This window comes from Pan paniscus, chromosome 14 (genome assembly GCF_029289425.2).
Source record: "Pan paniscus chromosome 14, NHGRI_mPanPan1-v2.0_pri, whole genome shotgun sequence".
NCBI classification, from domain to species: domain Eukaryota; kingdom Metazoa; phylum Chordata; class Mammalia; order Primates; family Hominidae; genus Pan; species Pan paniscus.
The window spans coordinates 43,295,122-43,298,487 of record NC_073263.2 but is presented as its reverse complement, the minus strand read 5'-3'; positions in this window follow the sequence as shown (position 1 = coordinate 43,298,487).

The window sequence follows — 3,366 nt, the reverse complement described above, 5'->3', positions numbered from 1 at the left end:
TGTTGGTCAGGCTGTTCTCGAACTCCTGACCTCAAGTGATCCGCCTGCCTCGGCCTCCCAAAGTGCTGGGATTACAGACGTGAGCCACCGTGCCTGGCCAACCTGAATGACTTTTAAGTAGAACAAATATATGCAAAGAAAATGTCTGGAAGGGTATACACCAAAATAGTAATCGTACTTGGTCCCTGAGAGGCAATACTACTCACTGCATTTTTTTTTTTTTTTTGGAAACAGAGTTTCGCTGTGTTGCTTAGGCTGGAGTGCAGCGGCACGATCTCAGCTCATTGCAACCTCCGCCTCCCAGGTGCAAGAGATTCTCCTGCCCCAGCCTCCCAAGTAGCTGAGATTGCAGGCGCCCACCATCACACCTGGCTAATTTTTTATGTTTTTAGTAGAGACAGGGTTTTGCCATATTGCCCACGCTGGTCTCGAACTCCTGAGCTCAGGCAATCCACTCTCCATAGCCTCCCAAAGTGCTAGGATTACAGGCGTGAACCACCGCGCCTGGCCAATCTTTTTCTTTACACATTTTTGTATTGCCTATTTTTTCTCCATAAGCACACACACTACTTTTACAATTGGGATGTGGTGGGGAAGAGAGGACAGTGAACTATTTTTGTTTAAAAGAGAGACATTTTCACAGTTGGTATTAATCTGTAAAATGAATGTTCGCATAGTTAAATTAGCAGGGCAAAGCACCATTGGGGAGGCAGAATATGTGTGACAGAAACAAAACAGAGACTAATTAAAAACAAATGAACACAAAGCTTGGGTTTTGTAACAGCAGCAGAATTTATAGAATTACAGCACCTCTAGAATTATGGAATCCACAATTTCCTGCATGTGTCAGTTTCTGCCAACTTTTGGTTGTCTGTGGTTTTCTTAAAATATCCTTGGAAGGGACTCCCAGGAAATCAGCTCAGTTCAACATTATAATAAAGATTTAAAATTTCTACAGGAGCTTCCTATTCATGACTGTGTTCCAATTTTCTGCCACACACTTTTGATTTAGATCCAAGGTCTACAAAGATTTACTGAATTCCTACAACACAACAAAGGGACTCTTTCTCATGTTACTTAATGTAACTTGATGTTACTTGATGTAAGCTTCTTAAGAAACTGATGAGGTAGGTGTTATTATCCACATTTCCCAGACGGGGGCAAGTGAAGCTCGGAAAGTGTGGTGCCCAATCTCACACAGCAAGTTGTTGCCTGGGCTGGGATTTGAACTCAGATCTTATGATTCAGTATCCTGTGTTATTTTAATGCTGTGCTAAGACCATCTCTTGAAAAATCAAAAGATAGCACTAACAGTCCTAGCTTCCCCACATGAAGCCTCTGGGGCCCATCGGGAGGCAGGTTATATAAAGCATTCAATACATGGATGGTTGGGCTTCAAACAGCTCTAATTAAGTAAATGGCCTTATGTCAATTCACTCTATAAGAGCTTTTTAACTCTTCATAATTGTGTCAGGAATTGAGTGAAGAAGTTGTGTTTTTAAAAACTACATTAAAAATAATTCTGTGTTAATAAGTGGAAAGAAATTGAGAAAGTGAAAATTTTAAAAATTGTAAGGAGAGTAATAATAAAATGTTAAAATTATGCAAGAAGAGACTTCTGGGTTTTTGTAGACATAGAAATTTCAAAATACTGTTCATGGGTTGCCCTATAAATTCTTGGATGGGTTAAATATAAGCTCTAGCATATTCTAACTTATTCCAGTCTGCCCAGTGATCCCAGGGAAAGGTAATCCACAGCTGCCATTGCCCACATGGTCTATCTCTCCTTGTCAACTTCTTCATGTCCTCAATCTAAAATTCATGCTACAGCAATAGACTAGCTTTTTACATTATATATGGTGTGATCATCTAAATGATTGCTACTAGGGAATATGAATATGAAAATATGCATATATACATTGGCCACTGATAATCAATTATTACCCAAGTGGTTTATTTATTTAACAAATAGCTTTATTAAGTCCTACTGGTAATTCAAATTGAAGTTTGTTGCACCTGGTCAAGTGATAAATTACGCTTATGTTCACTTTTTTTGTCCTCAAGAATAATGATTACTACACTATAGGCTCCCTAAAGGAATAGATAGATCGTATTTTATACTTTATTGGTAACAAACACAGCTTGAAGAACAGAACTGATTATGAAGTAGGTACTCAATAAATACTTGTTCAGTTTACTGATTTGCTTATGCATCTTCTTGGTGTTGACAATCAAATAAATTATTAGATTAAAAATAGAAGTGAGATTAGTAAATCTACCAATTCTTTTCCCTTTAGCCATAAAATGTCATGGTGCAATTAATCTATATTAGGCAGTAGCTCTTAATGTGAGCTTCAGAGGAAGTTCCCTTAACTCCCTGAAATTTTATTTAAACATTTTTTACACATTAATAGGTTCATTTTCCTGAAGAAAGGATCCATAGCTTTCTTCAGTTTCTTGGAAATACACAGCTCCATAAACTGTTAGAACCACTGATACCAAGTATATCTACCTGCACCCCAAATGTCAGCAATGATGACTAAGAAAGAAAACCGGTCTTCTTTTGCTTAGTATAAACTATAACATTTTTTTCTCGATTTTTTTTACCTTCCTAAAGATGTCTGATCTCCAGTCAGAATTAAGTTTTCCTAAATAGTATGTGGAATAAGGCAATGTTTAAAGACATGGATACAAATAGGATGACTTGAGGCTGCTTCTTGTTCCTATACTATACTCTGGACTGAGTTGGTACTTTCTTTCCAGGTGCAGGTCAAGGTGTTTTGTTTTTTTTTTTTTTAATCATTTAAAACTCTAATGGACTAAGTGATCTGGGACCTAATTATGAGGGAAATGACCTGTATCCTTATGTGTGCTCACAGCTACTAAAATCAACAGCATTTCAGCTAACGGTCCCTGCCTTCTCACTTCAGAGGATTTGGGGCAATGGGCTCCTAGAATGAGGAGTTGACTTTGGAATTCACGGTACATCTCACAGTCTAAATGCATCAGTCTTTAAAGGTAGAAAGCTTTTTTTTTTTTTTTTTTTAGTTTAGACTGACAAAACAGTTGTGATCAAATAAGTTTAGAGTGTTTCTCCACAGGCCCCACACCTTCACCATCCTGTGTTTTTAAGTTAATGATTGACTAGTTTACTGCACTGCTGCAAACTGAAAAAAACAGTTATGTTAAGGAACATTCCCTTTAGGAGGAAAAATAGAACTTTTACAAATATGCTATTGATTTTAAATCCGGCTGATAATAACATATAAAAATGAACCTCTCAGCTGTACATTTTATTATTACCTAGTACTTAAGTAGCAGAAGGAGCTATGGGGATGATAGCATATAACCCTATTTGCTCCTCCA